The sequence below is a fragment of the Aegilops tauschii genome, chromosome 2, assembly GCF_002575655.3.
Source record: "Aegilops tauschii subsp. strangulata cultivar AL8/78 chromosome 2, Aet v6.0, whole genome shotgun sequence".
In the NCBI taxonomy this organism is placed as follows: Eukaryota; Viridiplantae; Streptophyta; class Magnoliopsida; order Poales; family Poaceae; genus Aegilops; species Aegilops tauschii.
The window spans coordinates 631,489,848-631,512,099 of NC_053036.3; the positions used below are offsets into that span (position 1 = coordinate 631,489,848).

A 22,252-nucleotide genomic window follows, 5' to 3' on the forward strand; every position below is an offset into this window, starting at 1 on the left:
AAAACGTAAAAGTAACTCCCAAGGTTTGATAGGTAACAAGGCAATAGGTTCTACCTTATCTACTTCCCAGATCCCACAAGTTATTTAGTTCCTAACCATGCAATGTTTGAGGGTTGATCTAATGCAATAAAACTGGATAGTAAAAGAGTATGATCAAAGTGTTACTTGCCTTGCTGATGATCCGCGAAACCTAGCGATTCGAAGTAACAAGCGGCGCACTCCGGGTACTCTATCGCAAAGAAACAAGCATACAATAAGTACTCATCTAATGCACAGGTAAAACTAAAATAAGAGAACTAACCAGAAAGTTCAACTTAAGAACTCCGGTTTGCAAAAAGAATCAAATCGAACGAAGCAACAAAAGTCAAACGGCGAAAGAAACAAACTTCGTTTACTAATCTGGACCTAAGTCAAATTTTACAAAGGCAAAAACTTGTTTGAGTTGATTAAACGGAAAGAGGGCTTCGAGACGAAACTCTAGGCGCTTGAATCGCCTGATTCCGATAAACGAGCGAAAAGTTATACTAGATCGAAAATCGGATCAGAAATCGCGATCAGAAAAATCGCGGAATAAATCCGAGAAAAAGAAAAACAACGAACAGATTAACGAACGAACGTTCGTTATCTGGATCTAAACGATGAATGCGTTCGTTAAAACGAACGAACGAGCGAACGCTCGCTAATTAACCTAAACCAAAAAAACGATCTAATAAAAAAAGGATCTAATAAAAAAACCGACGAAAACCGAGCGGTTTTCTAAAAAAACCGGCGGCGGGGTCAACCTCGGCGGGCGTGACGGCGGTCGGCGCGGCGGCTCCGGCGGCGGCGGCGGGCGGCGGCGGCTGCGGGCGGCGGCTAGGGTTTGGGGCGGCGCGCGAGTGGGCTGGGGTGGCGGCTGAGCTGGGGGCGGGGGTCGGCCCGGCGCTATTTAAAGCCCCCCCCCCCCCGGCGGTGTCCCGCTCGGGTATGGCCCAAGGTCGGTTCGGACTTTTTTTTAAATAATTTTCGCACAGAAAATCTAACGAAAGAAATACTAAACGGACTCCAAAAATCCCAAAATAAATTTTCGCCGGCTTCTAAAATCAAGCCGGACAAGATGAACATTTATTTGGGGCCTAAATGCAATTTTGGAAAACGCACATTTTCCTAAATTCAAATAAAATATCGAAAACTCTGAAATAAAATCTTATTTGATTTTTTTATTAAATCCTCAATATTCCTTTGTTTTGGGAAAGTCATTTTATTCCCTCTCTCTTATTTTTTTATAATTGGAATAGTTGAAGATAAAATAAATAAAACCAAATGATCCTATTTTCAAAATTTGATAAAACTCAAATATGAAAATAACGAAATCCCCAACTCTCTCCGTGGGACCTTGAGTTGCGTGGAATTTCTAGCATCAAAACCAAAATGTAAATGAAATATGATATGCAATGATGCTCTATGTATAACATTACAAATTAAATTTTGGGATGTTACATTGTAGCAAGAGAACCCACCTAATGAGTCTAGGTTTAGCATCTTTTTTTCCATAAGGTACTTAATAGCAGCATGATCAGTGTGAACAATTATTTTAGAATCAACAATGTAAGATATGAACTTATCACAAGCAAACACAACTAAGAATTCTTTTCAGTGGTAGCATAATTTCTTTGAGCATTGTCTAGGGTTTTACTAGCATAATGGATAACATTTAATTTCTTATCAACTCTTTCCTAGAACATCACAAACAGCATAATCACTAGAGTCACACATAATTTCGAAGGGTAGGTCCAATCAGGGGGTTGAACAATAGGTGTAGAGATTAAGGCTTTCTTAAGTGTTTCAAAGGCTTCTACAAAATCATCATAAAAAACAAACAGAGCATCTTTTTGCAAAAGATTAGTAACAGGCCTAGAAATTTTAGAGAAGTCTTTAATAAATCTCCTATAGAAACTAGCATGGCCATGGAATCTTCGTATACCTTTGATATCTTTAGGACATGGCATTTTTTCAATTGCATCAACTTTAGCCTTGTCAACTTCAATACCTCTTTCATAAATTTTATGCCCCAAGACAATGCCTTCATTAACTATAAAGTGGCACTTCTCCCAATTCAAAACAAGATTAGTTTCTTCACATCTCTGCAAAACTCGATCAAGGCTGCTTAAGCAATCATCAAAAGAAGTTCTGTAAACGGAAAAATCATCCATGAAAACCTCAACAATCTACTCGCAAAAGTCAGAGAATATAGCAGTAATACATCTTTGAAAGGTAGCAGGTGCATTGCATAAACCAGAAGGGATACATCTATAAGCAAAAGTACCAAAAGGGCACGGCAAATTAGTTTGTTCTTGATCCTCTTCTGACATAGGTATTTGAGAAAAACAGAATATCCATCTAGAAAGCAGAAATGTGTGTGTTTTGATAGTCTTTCTAACATTTGATCAATGAATGATAGAGGATAATGATCTTTCCTAGTTGCTTTGTTTAATTTTCTAAAGTCAATCACCATTCTATAACCTGTGATAATTCTTTGTGGGATAAGTTCATTTTTATCATTAGGAACAACAGTAATACCTCCCTTCTTAGGGACACAATGAACAAGACTTATCCATTTACTATCAGCTATGGGATAGATTATACCTACTTCCAGAAGCTTTAATATTTCATTTATTACCACTTCCTTCATCTTAGGATTTAACCGTCGCTGATGCTCAACCACGGTGCTTAATTTTGTGCTGACATAAAGTGGGACTAATGCCCTTAAGATCATCAAGAGTTTATCCAATAGTGGCACGGTGCTTCCTCAGAGTTTTCAATAATCTCTTTTCTTCATGCTCTGAAAGGTTAGCACTAATAATAACAGGATATATCTTCTTTTCATCAAGATAAGCATATTTCAATTTGTTGGGTAATTGTTTAAGATCAAACACGGGATCGCTCTTGGGTGGAACAGGAGCTCCAAGGGTCTCAACAGGCAAGTTGTGTTTCAAAACAGGCATTTTGTTAAAGAATATCTTATCTATTTCGTTTCTTTCATTCATAAACATATCATTTTCATGGTCTAGCAAATATTGTCATAAAGGATCAGCAGGAGGCACGACAATAGAAGCAAGACCAATAATTTCATCTTTACTGGGTAATTCTTTATCACATGGTTGCCTACGAAATTTGGAGAAATTAAACTCATTAGACACATCACCAAAACTTACACCAATGGTTTCTTTCTCGCAATTTATCTTAGCATTAACAGTGTTCAAGAAAGGTCTACCGAATATAATGGGACAAAAGTCATCTTGTGGGGAACCAAGAAGTAGAAAATCAGTATGATATTTTATTTTCCCACACAAGACTTCAACATCTCTAACAATCCCAAGTGGTGTGATAGTATCTCTATTAGCAAGTTTAATAGTAACATCAATGTCTTCTATCTCAGCAGGTGCAATATCATTCATAATTTCTTGATATAAAGTAAACGGGATTGCACTCACACTAGCACCCAAGTCACATAAGCCATGATAAAAATGATCCGCTATTTTAACAGAGACAACAGGCATGCCAACAACATGTCTATGTTTATCTTTTTCATCAGGTTTAGCAATCCTAGTAGCATCATCACAGATATAAATAACACGCCTATCAATATTATCAACCAAGAGATCTTTAACCATAGCAACATGAGGTTCAACTTTGATTTGTTCAGGGTGTGTGGGTGTTCTTGTATTACTTTTGCGAACCACAACTGAAGCTTTAGCATGCTCCTTTATCTCAAAAGGAAAAGGTGGTTTCTCAATATAAGCGGTAGGGATAACTGAATCAACATGATAAGTAATGGTTTCTTCTCTAGCTTCAATTGGTTCTACTACTGTTACTTCAATGGGAGGATGATATTTAAACCACTCTCCTTAGGGAGATCAACATGAGTAGCAAATGATTCACAAAACAAAGCTACTATCTCAGAGTCAAGTCCATATTTAGTGCTAAAATTCTAAAAAGCATCGGTATCCATAAAAGTTTTAACACAATCAAATTCAAGCTTTATACCTGACTCCTTACCTTCATCGAGCTTTCAATCTTCAGAGTTGTGTTTAATTCATTCCAAAAGATCCCATCTGAATTCAAGCTCTTTTCGATAAGTAAGAGTGTCGAACCCAACGAGGAGTAGAAGGAAATGACAAACAGTTTTCAGCAAGCACTGAAATTATCGGTAACAGATAGTTTGTTAGTAATATAATTCGTAACGGGTAACAAGTAACAAGTGTAACAAAGGTGCAGCAAGGTGGCCCAATCCTTTTGATAGCAAAGGATAATCCTGGAAAAACTCTTATAGAAAGCAAAGCGCTCCCGAGGACACATGGGAGTTATTGTCAAGCTAATTTTCATCATGCTGATATGATTCGCGTTCGTTACTTTGATAATTTGATATGTGGGTGGACCAGTGCTTTGGTGTTGTTCTTACTTGGACAAGCATCCCACTTATGATTAACCCCTCTCGCAAGCATCCGCAACTACGAAAGAAGAATTAAGGTAAATCTAACCATAGCATGAAACATGTGGATCCACATCAGCCCCTTACGAAGCAACGCATAAATTAGGGTTTAAGCTTCTGTCACTCTAGCAACCCATCAACTACTTATTACTTCCCAATGCCTTCCCCTAGGACCAAATCATGGTGAAGTGTCATGTAGTCAACGTTCACATAACAACAATAGAGGAAATACAACATACTTCTCATCAAAATATCGAACGAATACCAAATTCACATGATTACTTATAACAAGACTTCTCCCGTGTCCTCAGGAACAAACGTAACTACTCACAAAGCATGCTCATGTTCCTGATTGGAGGAGTATTGAATATCATTAAGGGTCTGAACATATGATATTTCACCAATAAACTAACTAGCATCAACTACGAGGAGTAACCAACACTACTAGCAACCCACAGGTACCAATCTAAGGTTTTGAGACAAAGATTGAATACAAGAGATGAACTAGGGTTTGAGAGGAGATGGTGTTGGTGAAGATGTTGATGAAGATTGACCCTCACTCGATGAGAGGATCGTTGGTGATGACGATGGCTTCGATTTCCCCCTGCCGAAGGGAAGTTTCCCTGGCAGAACAGCTCCGTCGGAGCCCTTGATTGCTTTTTCCCAGGTTCCGCCTGAGACGGCGGCACTTCATCCCGAAAGCTTCCTTATGATTTTTCTAGGTCAAAACCCCTCATATACTAAAAGATGGGCACCAGACGATGGCCAGGGGGGCCACGAGCTCAGGGGGCGCCCCCCCCCCCCCCAGGCTTGTGGCCACCTGGTGGGTCCCCTTCTGTTGTTTCTTTGCCCAATATTTTTATATATTCCAAAACAATTCTCCGTAAAGTTTCAGTACATTTGGAGTTGTGTAGAATAGGTATCTCAGATTTGCTCCTTTCCGGTCCAGAATTCCAGCTGCTGGCATTCTCCCTCTTCATGTAAATCTTTTAAAATAAGAGAGAAAAGGCATAAGTATTGTACCATAAAGTGAAATAACAGTCCATAATGCGATAAATATCAATATAAAAACATGATGCAAAATGGACGTATCATTCTTCTCAAAAAACAAAATGATAGTTTGATCGATTGACTGCGCCCACTCGGTTTGTCCAGAAAACCCAAGTCTCCCCACAAACACAATGCATTCATTCACATTCACCCACCTTGCACAGATAAACACCCCTCTCCATCACTCTTCTCCATCCAAGTTCCTCCTTCCCACACAAACCAAAAAAAACCTCCATCGCGCCATGGCATTTGGCCTTGGATGGGACCAGATGCAGCAGGACATCTACGATGGCGACAACACCAAGCTCTCCTAAACGTGCGAGGTGAGCTCCTGGTTTAGCGGCATTGCAATCCTTGAACCATGCGTGTGTGGTGAGGGCATGCACCGCGCATGAGGAAAGAGCAACACTGCCTGACCTCCACCACCCACTCATCGAGAACTTGGTCTGAGCGATGGGGGAGGCCAGGGATTCCCCAGATCCATTCCAGCGGGCACGCTGGTACATGTACCAAAATCGTGACCAACTCCACCTGGACTATGAGCTCGACAGGGTGGTGCCACTAATGCCCATCCCTCTAATGGAGATGGAATTGTCGTGGATGGAGCAGCAGGTGGAGGCGTCGCAGATGGAGCAGCAGCAATAGCAGATGGAGGAGCAGATGCAGCAGCGGGTGGAAGTGGAGACAGGCACAAGCAGGAGGAGGAAGAAGAAGAAGCAGCTCCACATCAGGGGGCAGTGCGTCGACCACTCCATCTTCTGAAGCTGTGGCAAGAGTGAGTTTGGCGCAGCACTTAGTTCTTAATTAATTTCTGCAGCAAGATCTGAACCAATATGTGGGTTTAGTTAGTCTCTGAACTTAGTACTGTGGCTTGCATCTGAAGAACTAGAACTATGTGTCCTTTCTATCTGAACTCATCTATTTATGATATCTATCTATTTGAATGTTTGTGGTCATAGTATCTGAATATTTGTGATCATATTATCTGAATCTTTGTGCTGACAATATTTGAATGTTTGTGCTCATATTATCTGAATATTTGTGCTGACAGTATCTGAATCTTTGTGCTCATATTATCCATTATAAATGTCAAACTACGGTGCTTTAGGTTTCAATGGAAAGAACTATAGTTGTGCTATAGGTGTCAATGTAAAGATAAAGTGTCATAAAATCTATGTCTCAAACTTTTTCCAGTCAGCTTACTATGGAACTGTAGGTGTGCTCTAGGCGTCAATTCAAAGATAACATGTTAGTATAGTTGGATTGAATAAAGTCTGAACATTGCAAGTCTGAATATTGAAAGTTCTCTCCTAGTTAGAGACACTTGCTGTCTTTAATCAACACAGTTTGAACATTAAATTGACCACACCTACTGACACTTCATATCAGTCAAATCACTTAAACCCATGTACACTGACTCACTCCTTCGGTGGTCAACTCGTCCACTGCATCACTCAACCCAAAATTAACTCATGCACTCACTGCACAACACCCTGCAAATTTCAGTAGTGTCATTTAGTGTCAGTTTCATTCAGTCCACAAGGATAATTCGACTACATCTATCAATCAGTGAAGTAACTAACCCAAGAATAATTAATCATTTGCAAACCCTAAAATTTAGTCAAATAGGACATGAAAATTTAGTGACAACGGTAAAGATTCAGTTAACCAAATCTTGTTGTGAACTGATTCAGTTAACTGCAGTCATTTAGTTAAGTTAATCTTGTTGTGAACTTATTCAGTTAACTGAATCTTGTTGTGAAATTATACAGTTCATTAAATCTTGTTGTGAACTTATTCAGTTAACTGCATGCATTCAGTTAACTGTATCGTGTTGTGAACTAATTCAGTTAACTGCATGCATTCAGTTAACAACTATGTTCAGTGACAGACAACAATGATTCAGTTAACAACTAGGTTCAGTGAGAGACAACAATGATTCAATTAACAGCTAGGTTCAGTGACAGACAGCAATGATTCAGTTAACAACTAGGTTCAGTCACAAACAGCAAGATTCAGTTACCTAGGTAGGTTCAATTAACACCTAGGTACAGTGACAGACAACAAAGATTCAGTTAACAACTAGGTATAGTGACAACAAAGTTTTAGTGGACTAGGTTCAGTTAACAACTTTGTTCAATCGCAAACAACAAGATTCAGTTAACTGCATAAGTTCACAACAAGATTCGGTTAACAACAAAATTTGCTAGAATTCCAGCAAATCCTTGTTTCCGAATCTGAAAACCCTAGAATTCCACCAACAAAATTTGCTACTAGAGAGAGGAAGGCAGGTCACCTAGGGCTGGACCAGCACCATTGGACAGTAGCTCAACGAATTTTGCTCCAAATGTGGCGACGATGAAATACTCTATGATGTGGCCACACAATGTTCCTCCTCGCCGCGGGTGCCCTCTGCCACGCCGGCTAGCCAATTTGACTGGCTCTGTTCACCACACCTTGCCCCCCACCACTCCATCGCGGATGGATCCGGAGCCGCCACCGCCGCCATGCCTGCAAGAGAGGGGAGAGGGATAGAGGACGGGGGATGGGAGTGAGGGGCGGCCCAATCGCTTCGAATGGAGCTGTTAACGGCGTGCCGTCACCATTGTCGACTCGCGAGTGATCGGCCACGTGAAAACGCGCTCAGAAACGGTGCTGTGTTTTTTGCCACTGTCAGTTTTTCGGTTCAGTGCAAAGTGTGATGTTTCGTAAAGTGGTGATTTTTTTTTGCGGGAATAGTAATGGTGGTTTCCTGCTGGCCATGACATGAAAATGGTGGTTCTTTGCATTTTATTTTCATTTTTACGGGGGTGGTTCTGTGCATTTTACTCGTAAAAAATGGGGGTGAAATTGCCATGACATCTCTACCAGTGTACTAGTGTATTTGGTCATGACACGAAAATGGGGTGAGACTCTAAACACAAAATTCTTGTGTACCTCTACTGGGTCACGGCATGTCAGATAATGATGGATAGCTAAAAATGAAGAGAAAGGGGTCCAACGCCGGGTGCAGGCTGTGGAGCTGGTTCCCATCGTGGAGTGCGAGGTGCTGGTTCCCTTCCCGGCCTAAAGCGTGGCAGCCGTGGGTGCGGGCCGGTTCTCCTCGAGGTGGTGGCGTGCGACATGACTGCGCGCGCAGGGGAGGATGCGAACCCGCGACGCTCCCCCATCACTCAACGCGCGCGAGCCGTGACCGGCGCGAGCAACGGCGCCAGGTCCGTCCCGTACGCGCCTCCGTGGCCCAGAGCCGCCCAGCCCTTGGAGTTGGAGGAGTGGAATTCCGGTCCGTCTCACTTGAGATCTCGCGCAATGGCATGGCACGGCAACCGCACCGCACAGGGCTGGTCACCAGTCACGATCGAGACACCGCACTCCCTCCTTCCCTCCCTCCCTCCCTAGCTTACCACAAAGGGGAGGGACTCTCTGACGAAAAGCCATCATTGGCAGCAGCATCTTTCGTTTCGGCCGACCCAACCTTCCTCGGTTTCTTTTCAGGAGACTAAAATTGCACCGCGTGAGTGTGTAACGTGCAGCAGCCTATGCATCACTAGGTTCGACAGCGACCCTTGCCTCACCATCTGCGTGCCAACCCAACACAGACAGACGTGCGTACGTATTTGTACCGCAGGACTAGTCGACGCGCTGTCAAAAAAAGAAAAAAAAAACTGGTCAGATGGTCTTGACGCAATGTTGCTACTACGTACGACATAAATAAACACATGCATGCACAGCTTAATACTCCCTCGGTTCTCAACTATTTTTTTGTCTTTTTAGAGATTTCTAGAACGACAAATATTTAAGAATAACCTTCAATCCTTGGCCATTGCCACGATATGTGAACGGATAAACAGAGGGTAATGTTTGCTGCCGGTCGACCGGCTAATGACTCGGCCGGTCCGACGCACGCCGTATGATCGTTCTCGATCGTGCGACTCACATGCGCGATGGACACGTCCGCTGGACACGCGTTGCCTTATCCTTTTGGACGTGAAGCGCTATCCTCTGTACGCACGTGAAGCTTCCCCACCATTCATTTCTTTGTGAGCTGAGCATCTCTCTTCTGCTCAAACCGCACCTCCGACTAGCAGCACCAGCGATGACCATCACCTTCACGCCCTGCCCACACGAAGCTTCTAGGCGCTTCCCAACCAATCCCGCCAGCGGCTTTCTCCGGCGAACTCATCCCTTTTCTCTCGTTACAAGCCGTGCCCAACCCACTCTCCCATTTCGCGTGTCAGTAGAGGGGGTTGGATGCCCGTGGTGATGGAGCGACGGGCGACGGCGGCTGTGCGTGCGCGTGGTGCCGATGAGAGGCGATGCGGGGGGTGCTGCGAGCGTGGGCAGCGAGCTCTCCGGCAACGTGTTTTTTTGCTGGAACGGGACTTTTTTGTTGCTGGAACCTCCTGTTCTTTTTGCTACAATCAATTTTTGTTGGATTTGATGTTTGTGGGATTTTTGCTGGAACCAGACAAATTGTTGCTGGAACCGGCTGTTTCTTTTGCTACAATCAAATTTGTTAGATTTTGATGTTTGTGGATTTTTTGGTGGACGCAGAGTAATTTGTTGCTGGAACCGGCTGTTCTTTTTTGCTACAATCAAATTTGATGGAGTTTGTGATTTGTGGGATTTTTGCTGGAACCAGAGTAAATTATTCCGGGTGTTTCTTTTGCTACAATCAAATTTGTTGGAGTTTGATGTTCGTGGAATTTTTGCTGGAACCAGAGTAAATTATTGCTGGAACCGGGTGTTTCTTTTGCTACATCATGAACCGCGGTGTTCATCCTGCTGGAACAACAACGTTTTTGCTACAACCGTAGCCTGTTTTTGCTACCACCAGTGAACTTTTTTGCTACATGTATGAACGGTAGTGTTGGTCGACGGCGGCGATGCCTTTCTTTTCTACGCCCGTAATGCTACCATCGTTTTTTGCTGGAACCAGGGCCCAAAATTGCTACCATCGGCTTTTGTGTTGCTGGAAGGATCCACCCAAAAATGCTTCCATCGGATTTGGATTTTGCTGGAACCCGCGCTAAAAAATGATACAACTGTATATGTATGAAGCTACATCCGTGTTAGCCAGAGCTGCAACTCTGTTTTGGGGATGGTACTACCGATGATTTCTTGCTGCAACCATTGTCGCTTTTTGGTACGACTGGCAAAGTTTTTTGCTACATCAATTCAAAAAGGCATTCACTGGTCCCGTCATTCTTTGCAATCCCGTGCAGTGAGCGTCGACGGCCAAGACAGTGGCGGCGCATCGGGAGCTGCAACCATAGAACTCGCCAGCGAGTTGCCGTGGTCTCCACTGGAGTTGCAAGCGCAGGGGCGCATCGGGGGTTGCAACCATGGAGCTCGCCGCCGCCGCCAATGGAGTTGCAGCCAGCGAGAAACATAGGCGGCGACCGGCAGTGAGGGAAGACGAGCAGGCGAGGCAGTCGATGCGTTTGGGGGCGGCGCTCTCCTTCCTTTCCCTTCTCTCTCGTGCGGGAGGTTGACGATGGAGAGGGAGGACGGGGGGGACGGGGAGAGATCTGATGGTTAGGAACAAAGAGATCTAACGGCTAAGGGACCAGATCTGACAGCTAAGGCTCGACCGGCCCAATAGTTGGGCCGGTGCGCCGGCGCAGATCGTTGCCCATAAACAAACGGCAAACATAAAACGGGCGGATCTATCCGGCTGTGATTTTGCTGCAGTTTTGATTTGACGACCCCGCCCGCCCGCGCGTCCCGCGTCACGCGCGCAAGTCGCTGTCGCTCCATCGTTGCTCCTTTTCTTTCTTTTTTGACTAGTAAGCTTGTACGTGCAATGCACGTCTCAAGTGCAATCAGATTGTTATGAAAATGTTTAATACTCCTATTTACATAGGTTTCCACTTTATAGTGTTTGTTCGGGTGGAAGAAAAAGAAAATCACATCGGCAAATGAAGAAGCTGCAAATAGATTAAACATCAATTTATTATGTAACATATGTAGCTTACACCAATAAATCATTTATTATCTATATTTGTGTTTATATTATCCATGTGCTTCTACCCTTGATGTCTATTAGACTTCGGCCTAGATCCATGAATGCAAAGATGCATACATCGAGTCATTGACCTCACGACTGGCAGGATCTTAGAAAATACAGCCTCTGAACAAAACAATTAGAATACGTTCAATTAAATTAAATCCTCTAACAATAGAGGCATATCAAAAATATATTCAAAAAAGAATGCATATGCTTATTATCATGCTGAAAGACCTTCCTGTTCAAAAATGCGTCTAGAGCCAAACACAAATTGACAAATTATCATGAATGTGGGATTGATAAAATTCAGTTTGTAAGAATCTTTTTAAAATGCAAATTTTGATCTTCCATGTTATTTTCTACGGAAGAAATTGCTTGAGGCTTTGGGACAAAAAATTAGATCAAAGAGGGTGCTGACGGCCAGCTCATGTGATCTACTCAACCTAGGCCGTTTGCTCAAACATGCCAATGCATATAAGAGGCTAGAGAGAGATGGGGTGCAGAAGCAAGACTACTGTGTCATATTATCCATATTTTTTAAAATAGTTACTTGCCAAAATCACCATCTAATGTTGACAACAAGCAAGCATCTGCAGGAGCTATCTCAATCCCTTCATGCATTTATCTATTTGGAAAGACAAAACATGGATTGGATCATGGGTTTTGCAAAGTGAAATTCTAGCAAATCTGCAATCAGTATATACATGTAAGTAAGAAATCAATGACATTAACACTTCTAAAAAAGATGAATAATGGTAGACAAATAGGAACAAATTTTAACATCTCATACCAGCCTGTTGATTTATAAAGGATGATTAGTCGAGTATATCATGTGTGTTGTTCTAAACAATTATATTGTGTAGAGTGACATTTTTTACAGAAGAACTGGACAATGTACGCCCGCCTACTCCTCCCTGGGGATCTACTGGCTCCACCAGATGCTCTTGTGCTCGCTGGTAAGCACGTCCCTGCTCTCACTGATCAATCCCACAATCTTCCTCTGCACCGGCATCATCGACACGAGCATGTTGCGCTGAGTGTTGTCTTTCTTCGGTTTGATCTTCTGCACAGGGAAAGAATACCACAACTGATCAATGTACACCAGGCCAGCATTCTGAAAACAAAATGAAATGTGTTTTGACAAAAAGAACTTAGACACCAACTCCAGTGCATGCTGGCATACATACCCTGAGCTCTTGAAGTTGTGCTTCTATGAAGCCTCCTCCCTCCTCTGTCTCTAATTTTGCCATGAGGCCGATGATCCATCAAGCCGCCTCACTGTAATCAGAAGCAATACTTTTGGTTGCAAGAGAAGAAGTATCTACAACACAGGAATGGAAGAAATTTAACTTTATCAAAACAATAACAAGAAAGGCAACAAACGAAAGATATAGTTAAAAGCCAAATATGTCCAAGTAGGCAGCTATGTCCTCTATGGAGAAACAAGTCAGACCTGGATATATATATATCTCAGAGCGAAAAAAAAATGAAACATCCATTTTACCTTGTTACTGTCAACACTGCATATTCGTACATTTTCCACTGTCATGTAGGCATCACTAATACGTAACACATGAGAGACGATGGTCCTCGAATCCGATCTGATCGCCAGTTACTTGTTTACATGGGAAAATGAATAGATGGAAATGTATTCAGAATACAATAAGTTCGAGCCTCTGTATTAAAAGGGAACTCATATGCTCCTCATGAGCTTTGCTGGAGAATGTTTCAATGGATTTATGAAGAACTTTATCGTTTCTAAAAAATACAAGCTTAGTTTGGAAAAACAAATATCAAAATTACCATTGAAAAGAATGCATATAGACACACGTATGCACTTAGTTTATCCAGCGATCAGATTAAAACTCCAGTAAGAAAACATGGATCCAATCCAGAGTTTCCGGCCATCCGCCCTCATCGGTTCCTCACATCAAGAATAGAATCTTTGACCATACCTTCGCTATTAATATCAGTTCATAATTTAATGTTGCTTTGGCGGCAAACATCAACAGATGTTGTAGCTAGAGAATGATGCTTTATGACTGACCATAGTAGCAGCTTAAACTGAAGAACAAAAATATCAGAAAAAGGAAACATGTTAATTATAAGGCAAAAAAAAGTAGATCAGATGAGCATTGAAAGTATTTCTACTTGTTCTTGTGTGAGTACCGCCTATTCTACACATTCACTGCAGTAAATTATCTAGGTACCAGAGACCAAAATTTTGCCTCCCAAAATCTAACCAGAGACCAATCAAATACACACAGAGGATCCCAGAGTTAATAAAATTATGACATATAATCTTGTCCATCATTTCTTTTATATGTTAGTACAGAAGTTTCAAAATTGTGGTATTATAAAATTATTATTTTCATGAAAAAACGATGATGCAGTTCTGGATGCTCTTTTGCATGTCATGATACGTTTAGACTGCCCACTATCTAATATGCCAGCTATTTACTAACAGATATAGCAGTTCATAACCAGCCAATGGACAATACCTGGTAACATCATGGTAGAACATTGATGTAGGCACCGACATGGAAACCAGGAGGACATTCACGCAAGAGATAGCGGTGCCAGAAATAGCCATGTTTGAAACTGTGAAGATCCTACACACTACCCCAAATAGTAATCGTGCACGTGCAACGCACATAATATCATGTGATCAAGAGAGAAAATATATCAGTAAAATGAACAAAAATATAATCGAGGTAATAGAGATGCTTTCCAATTGTGGAAAAAATCACTTCACGTCAAAAATAAAATCACAACTTGCAAAAATTAAATGTGTGCCAGAAATAACCTAAACTTGCCAAAATAATGCTTGTATGATTGTTGTTGGGCATAGGGATGCCACTGACGCTTACTCAAGACACAGGAGCTGACATCAGGATAAGAACTTGCCAGGCTATTGTTTAGAGGTCTTAAACTACAATGTTGCATGTGTGTATGGTCACTCCAGCTGCAGTTACACTTCAATGGATTGATCAACTCTGAAATCTGCATGCATTTTCTAAAGCTCGCATGCAACACCTTACACTTCAATGGATTGATCAACTCTGAAATCTGAATGCGTTTTCTAAAGCTCGCATGCGACACCTTTGAGAGTTTCGGCAAAAGCAAAACTTCAAATATTAGTCGCAGTACAGATATTAAGACACTTGATGTACTATCATCTATTCGTTTGCATAGATAACAATAAAAGAACATCACTCCAGTTCAGAGTAGCAAGGCAGACATAATAAAGACTATATGCAGACAAGAGTGAAATTTATGTAAATAAGCTACAATGTCGCTTGAATGGGAGAATACATATTGCACACCACTTCTATCATGGAGAATTCTTGAGTTGCAACTTGTGAAATTTTCTTCCTGGTGACTGAGTGCATCGAGGTAAAATTGCAAAGATATGCTTATATCATTCATGGTGAGAAAAACACCTCAAACAAAGCAACAACGCCAAAACATAATTTATGACTTTCAAATAATTTATGACTTTCACCTCAAGATGATTCGCCTGTGTCACCATCATATGAAAGACCAATGAACTTAAGATCAAAGGTGCCATATGCATAGAAGTTTCACGCTAATTAAATAGGCACAACTCTTAACCCACCTTCATTAATTCTACGGCTAGAGCAAATTAGAACATAACTTCTCATTATAAATTAATTTTCTAAGAAGAGATTTTCATCACCATGCCGTGTTTTACAAAGCATCCCTGCCCAAAGGTTAAAATTTAAGAAGAAAAATGCATTTCACCTATCATGCTCTCTGGAAACACACTTTTTGGTATGGGTGAAAGGGATTGGCAAGTCCCTTTATAGAAATTTAATGGTGAATAAATCTGAATATGATAGTGGGTCTTAACACACTTCAAGAACTTTTAAGCCTCATCAGGAGCATTTCAAGCCAAATTCATTGTCATGTAATATAAAATGTCCAGAATATAATACAGTTTTCTAAAATATTGCAAGCAACCTTGTCGTGGAACTGTTGTTATAGCTCAAGGAGATAAATGTTAAAGCAATTATGAGAGTATTTTTTGGACCTGAGAAGCCCTTCAGCATGAAAAGAGTTTGGCATGGCACCATGAGAGCATCAGGAGGGAGTGGCCCATTTTGCGGTGAAGTTTTGCTACATTGCTGTCACAGGAGAGAAGAGTTAACATGCTGAATGAATACGACAAATAAGCATTGCACAAGCTCTTGCATTTTATTAGAAACAAGGATTGCTAGAAACAAGTGGGACCTGACCAAGAGCTGCAACTAGAAACACATGAATCATGATGTTAGCTATGAGGACTGTTGTACAGAGCTGAACCATAGCAACGGAGAAACAAATGTTTGTGATAATTGGTCCTGGTTAACACACTCTAGAGCTGCAACTTTCTTTTGTTATCAGAATATACGATGCTTCACATTGTATTCCGTTTTCTTATCATCCGACATTCTCCAATTCCGTGATTGAACACTTCTCCTTTTAGGATCATCAGTTGGATTATGCTTTATATTTGCACTACCATCCATAGTTCTGTTTGTTAGGTCCTTATAAACAGGGAGCGTTCTCTAGATGAAAACAATATATAGAAGGGCATAGAGAGAGTGGTGAAGATCATTTAAAGCATCAGCAATTAGTTTATTATAAAGATAAAATAAAGAATTGAGGATTGACCTCTATATGCCTGGGGAAATGTACAGTACGTGTATATCTCACAGAATTTAAGATGCATAGAATAAAGAAAAGAATGTAAGATGAAATATGTATTTTGTTAGTAGGAGATATTGAGAAGATCAATTCTTAAATGTTGCAAACAAAGTAAGCACAAACTCTTGTTAAAAGAAACTTACTTGAAGTTGAAGCAGAAGAGGACCGGGGGCGGCGGGGCAGAGGCCAAGCTGAGCGACTCGGGTGTCGAAGGGCGACGGGCGGCTCCCGTGGCGAAGGGGCGGCGGCTCCGGCAGCGGAAGGGGGCGGCGGCTCCCGCGGCGAAGGGGGCGGCGGCTCCCGCAGCGAAGGGGCGGCGGCTCCGGCGGCGCGGCTCCCGCGGCGAGGGGGGCGGCTGCTCCGGCGGCTCCCGCGACGGAAGGGGGCGGCGGCTCCGGCGGCGCGGCTCCCGCGTCGGCTAACGGCTGCGGGAGGCGGCGAACGGCGCGGGAGGAGGAGGGAGGGGGCGAGAGGTCGTGCGGGGCTGCGGGCGTGCTTGGCAGCGGTTTTTTTGTAGCGCGAGGGGTGGGGGAGGGTTAGCGATCGATGGTCGTGGCTTAATGCGTGGTTTGCAGTGTTAAACATGGAAGGATTAAGGGCCATTAGATATTGATGATGGATGGATGTGATTGTTTGGATCTGCCCCTCTCTTTCTTTTATAATGGTAGTAGATGAGGGACATCGTTGCTCTTTTTTGTTAGTCGTCACGCGCGAACGTCACTATCGCTCCATCGTTGCTCTTTTTTGTTGTTTTTCGTTGTTTTTTATCGGAACATTATTTCTCCTTGTTTTGTTTTTCTCTTTTCTGCCTCCGTTGTAAGAATTCAAAGAGCTTGTCCGTTTTCATTGCCCATACATTCTTTGCTTCTCGATTCTAGCTTTTCATAGCTCAGGCGTTCGGGTCAGCTTCGCACAAGGATTTTGTGAAGTTAAGAGCTGGAGAGATTCAGGACAGGCCGTAACAGTCTTACACATGCATGCACAGCTTAATAACAAAACTACTCCCTCCGTCCGGAAATACTTGTCCGAGGAATGGATATATCTAGATGTATTTTAGTTCTACATACATCCATTTGTATCCATTTCTACGACAAGTACTTCCGGGCGGAGGGAGCAGTATTAAACATAACATTTCAATCCTTGGCGATTGCCACGATGTGAACAGATAAACAAACGGCAAACATAAAACCATTCAAACAATTTCGCAACCGTCTGAACACTTGTCAGTTTAACGCCCTGCTGATGGAGTCTGATTAGTAGAAATTTGAAACTTGCAGCTTCTTTCTTGTCCTACAAATATGATGACAAGCATGTACGAAAAATTAATAAAGTAGTTGTCAAATCAGCAGATGCCAACTTGATTCAATAATTAAGGGATCAAAAAAGAAAGTGCTTACTACTAGTTGTATACTTGTATTTGGGATGCTGCAGACATACAAAAATTGCTCCTTTAATACTCAAGAACAAAAAAGAAAGTCTAAACAAGCTCCTATATGCAGAGTTCATACTAAAATCCTTATGGAAGGGCAACTAATCCAACGACCCATATCCTATGTGCTTTGAGAGAACAATACCAACTTGCAAGCATCTAGTTTACTGCAATGAAGGGCGGTAATCTAGAATGGCACTTAGCATAGCACCGTTAAATGTACATTCCCAAACATTGGCTGAATCAAATAACGATGTACGAAAACATCTGGTATTAGATACTATAACTATACTGCTATAGTACTACTGGTCAGATTGTCTTTATTCTGAAGCAACAAACACCGAAACCATTTTAATTAACAGCAAACAGATTCATGCATGGTCAAAATGTACTACAAGCAGCGGCAACAGCAAAACCATCGGATTAATTGATCCGATCCATACGCATGAGATTTCACTACACAACACAAATTATTTAGCCAGGTTGAGCTACACAATTAAACTGCGACTCCCAAGCCCGACTGAAACTAAATCTAGTACAGGCCATTCGTCAAACACAGGTAACACCACATGGGACGGTATATTTTACAGGTAGTCACAGAGGTTTCACACAATATGAGGACAAAAACTGAAGTAACGGCAAATGCAACCAGGTTTGAACGCCAAATTATGTGCAAACATTTCTACTGAAGTGCTTGCGGCGATCATAAAACTATGTAAAAAATATCTCTTAAAAAAGTATATAGGGATTTGCACTCTGAATTTCCAATGATTAGTTGAGATCGCATTTCAAAATCTTATCCAGTTTGCCATTGACTACTATATAATGATTATCCAACTTCCTAGGTACCAGCCTACCAGGCATCAACAGTTCTGATTATGCAACTAACTATAAAGGCATCCTATTCTTAGGACATGTCACATGTGTACGTCTTCCCTGCATCCAGCGATTTGTCGAGGAATGTTCTAGCTAGCTAGTACAAGCATTGAGAGAAGGAATTCCTTGAGGGAAACATTGCTACTACTAATGTTATCTTTCAATATGTCACTACTTGCTGCATCTTCACAAAATAAAGGAATAACAAATAAGTAATGACATCAATCTGCTATTCTGTGCGCTGGATAATGAGATCAAATGGAGAGACCTGGTGGAGCTGGCTAATGAGATCACCCTGCCCGAGCTCGACCTCCACCGATGGCTGCGGCCGTTGTGGCTACAACTTCTGCTTCACTCCTGCAACCTTAGCTCGCGGAAGGCAGAATTGGGCTACAGGGCATTAGGGGATAATTAAACTGATCTGGTGTGAAAGAAAGAAATGAAAAGGCAAAACATATATTAGCATGAGCTTTATCCAGAAAAACAAATTTATCATAGTTTCTCTTTGGCCCACATTATAGCATAAATAAGAATAAATAACAACATCCCCTATTTTAGTAAGTTCGGCTCTACATCTACAAGACAGAGTAAACAATATATTTCGCATGGTTAAATTAGCTAGATTAGGATCTCGAAATGTATCTCACCCTCTGGGGCGCATTTGAACAAACAATTATAAAATTCTATCACGGTAGATTGTAAGTGACCAAAAACATTCATAGATGATATAGCAAAATCATTTCCATGAAAAGCTGTTATAAAGTTCTATGACAGGAGATTGTAAGCATCTCCTAATCAAGCCAAACTATCTAATTAGAAGGTGTGGAAGGACTACACGCTAATCTTTGAACTCAAATTAAGCATGGTCAACTCCCCAACCAGGACACATGCATCACTAACCACGACCACTCCAACCAAGCATCTCCAGCTCGCTAATCAGGAGCCATGGGAGGCAAATATAGATTGTACACTAACTACTATGGCTCAAACAATTAGCAATTGAAAAGCAAATCACAAGAACTAAGGTGGCAACAACAAGAAGAGAGACAACGTGAGAAAAAATTATAGGAGCAGCACACACTCCTGAAACCAGATGGAACAAGCCGTACAACCCCCACCACCACCTTCAGGAAATTCGGAATAATCTAAATGTATAACCAAAAACAGCATAGAAAATTGCGAAGATTAACAAAGGTACAATATTGATGATTCATCTCATGATAAAAAAATTACAAGGTAATGGAGAACAGATGGGGAGTTGCAATAACTGCGGACAGGTTGGGGACGGCGAGGTCGTCGAAAAGTACGTCTAGCTCTCGCGCAATGTGGAAAACTCTGAAGCATAAGCATCAAATCTGGTATTTCTACTTGCTCCCATTCTGAAAATCAGAACATTTGAAATGTATATTTATTCCAGTACAAGAAAAAGTAAAGCGAAAAGCTCATGGAAAGGCTAGTGGCATAGGTAACACTTAACACGTCACATCAGCCAAAACACTCCTTTTGCTTTTCTATACCAAACACAATGTATTCTAAATGGAATTAATTGAGCAGGACAACCTCATCTCAAATTACACCTTAAACATATATCTCGTTTTTGCCATGCCTACCAGCTAAAACATTCTCAAGTTCGCATAGCACAAATTAATTTGTGGTCATTTAACAGGGCAATAACATTACTAGCATGAATTTTATATATGCGAGCCTCACAAGCTGTTGAGGACAGTCACATGCCTAAAATAATTATCTTGGATCATCTTAGGCAATGTTCCAACAAAGAAGGCTATGACCATTCATTATCACCCCATAGCACAAACCCTTCGACTTTCAAGTCAGCTACACAATCACCCCAAAGAACCAGTCTGATCTCATGAGCTAAGAATTAGAGAGAGCTTACAAATTAACTGCATCAAGCATGGGTACGGATAACACATGGAAAGGAAGACCAGAGAGAATCTTTAATGTTTTCAGAAATGGATGCAAGATAACACGTTTGTCTATCTGACACTATTTGATTATATACGAAGAGACTACAAATCAAACATACAATTAAATCAGGAGTAAGAACACCATAAGAAAATCTTCTTGGTATGCAAAGAATTAATCAAATTGGTCTAAAGCAGAGATATATGTACAGTCGTTCCAGTAAATCCAATGAAGGTACATACCACATTCTTTTCTATTCTAGATGTGGGTGTAATTATAACATCCGTCACAATCCTTGGATTCTGAGACCAAAAACTACAGGTGTAGTGTAACTAGAACAGCCATATGCAAAATTTGACACAGCTTGTGTGTATCCTTCACATGCTATGTAAACAAGAACATGAGACAACCTGGAAACTGTTGGCTAGGAGGGATAAAAGGGAAGAGAAGATGACAGGGGTAATATGCGTGCCTGCGTTAGGTTTTTTCACCCGTCTAGGAAATAAATCCGCACCGAAACGAGCAGCAAACTCCATCTCATTCCCTCAGGCCCACACATACCAAGGGCCACCCATCAGCCACCTCTCAACCCTGCACAAAAGTGACACAATTAATGAGATCACATGGTATAAAAATTGAAAGGCAGTCAAAGAGTACTACAGTAATTTGATCCGATGGTTAATAGACCATTTGAACCCTCGAATGGCCTGAGGAGGCAGGTTGCCCAGCCTCTTTTATAAGAGGAATTGGTCGAGAGTTGATGGTTAATAGACCATTTGAACCCTTGAACGGCCTGAGGAGGCAGGTTGCCCAGCCTCTTTTATAAGAGGAATTGGTCGAGAATTATATAATAAATAGTCAAGTATGCCTAGTCATATTGTTGATGTTATCGCCACCATATTCTGTTATTCAAGGGCGAATTACTTAGACTAGCATGCATAAATAGTTAAATACAGACATGACTCATCTCACAGTAGAAGACAACAATGACCATGACGAGCTTTAATGATAACCAACTTGAAGGATCTACACAAATCAGTCAAAACAAAGCATGAATGAGCTCAGGCACATTGTTCCCTAGTTTGCCAGTAGCTTTTCGAAAATAAAAGATTAGAACAGGTGATAGCATTATAAAAGTACTCTTTTAAGCAAAGGGAGCACATTTTCCGGCTAATTTCAGAAATTACATTGCATGCAATGTAACAGCTTGAGAATAAATACTGCAGATTATACAGGTGTGTCATCTGATATTTCCAGTCTATATTTTCATGAATGAAACTAGCAGAGAACACCAATTACCAAATAGCCCAGTAGTACAGAGAGAAAACAATAACTGACATGATGTCTGCACTATACGGCCTCTCATGATTATAATTCATTCATAACAATTAGTAAATTCAAATGTGGCTCTGCAAAGATCAACCCACAGTGGACGTCTTAAACACGTCTTGCCAGCTAAGCCTTAATACAAATTTCCAGATGTGAGCCACAACAGCGAGTTTTATAATTAATTCGACGGAAATAAATTCCTCGTTCAGCCAGGGGCCAGCCAGTGTGCTGGCATCAACATTAGTATTACCAATACCACACAGATCTACAAGAAACTGTAGGGAGCAATGTTCTACATATTATGTGTGACGTTCATATGTCTAAAATAAGCAATACATATCTTTAACTTAAAATAACATCGTACAAATAGTCAAATACTACTTTGCTAGCATGAAAACAATGAGAAACACTAAAACAAGAAAATCTAGACACGCCAGAAAAAGTAAAGCGA

At 41.4% G+C, this 22,252-nt stretch overlaps 1 protein-coding gene and 1 long non-coding RNA gene across 2 annotated transcripts in view; both read right to left on the reverse strand.

Annotated features, from left to right (window-relative positions):
• LOC109768865 (chaperone protein dnaJ C76, chloroplastic) overlaps positions 1–22,252 on the reverse strand; it is a 147,497-nt gene that overhangs the window by 80,204 nt on the left and 45,041 nt on the right. The window lies entirely within an intron of this gene.
• Positions 17,361–20,145, reverse strand: LOC120973863 (uncharacterized). Its single transcript, XR_005769424.2, has 2 exons — positions 18,815–20,145; positions 17,361–17,531 (listed from the first exon to the last, which is right to left on the reverse strand). It is a non-coding gene; the product is annotated as an uncharacterized lncRNA (long non-coding RNA).